Source organism: Bison bison, unplaced genomic scaffold (genome assembly GCF_000754665.1).
Source record: "Bison bison bison isolate TAMUID 2011002044 unplaced genomic scaffold, Bison_UMD1.0 scf7180017864349, whole genome shotgun sequence".
In the NCBI taxonomy this organism is placed as follows: domain Eukaryota; kingdom Metazoa; phylum Chordata; class Mammalia; order Artiodactyla; family Bovidae; genus Bison; species Bison bison.
Genome location: NW_011494921.1, coordinates 3,040,498 through 3,041,215, shown reverse-complemented (window position 1 = coordinate 3,041,215; position 718 = coordinate 3,040,498).

Genomic DNA, 718 nt, shown 5'->3' with positions numbered 1-718 from the left:
AAGATTCTTGAGAGTTCCTTGGACAGCAAGGAGATCAAACCAATCAATCCTAAAGGAAATAAGCCCTGAATATTCATTGGAAGGACTGATGCTGGAGCTGAGGCTCCAATATTTGGCCACCTGATGTGAAAAGCCTACTCACTGGGAAAGACTCTGATGCTGGGAAAGATTAAGGGCAGGAGGAGAAGGGGGCAGCAGAGGATGAGATGGTTGAATGGCATCACCAACTCAATGGACATGAGTTTGAGCAAGCTCCAGCTGAAGGAAGGGAGGGCCTGATGTGCTGCAGTCCATTGGGTCACAAAAAGTCAGACACAACTCAGTGACTCGACAACATCTGCTATCTTGACACTCAAAGTAGGCTTCCTAAAATGCCTATCTTTGATACATTCTGTGTCTTTTTGATATCATAAATCAAGTGTGTTCCATTTTGATAGGTAGACAAATAATCTCTTTAAATAGTAGGATAGAGGTACCAGCTACAATGTATAACTGTTTTATTGGCTTATACACTTTATATCAGTGTAATTCTATTATGGAAACTTATATAGCAAAATGGCTGTCTGAGGAGGCATTACAAATAGCTGTGAAAAGAAGAGAAGTGAAAAGCAAAGGAGAAAAGGAAAGATATTCCCATTTGAATGCAGAGTTCCAAAGAATAGCAAGGAGAGATAAGAAAATCTTCCTCAGTGATCAATGCAAAGAAATAGAGGAAAAC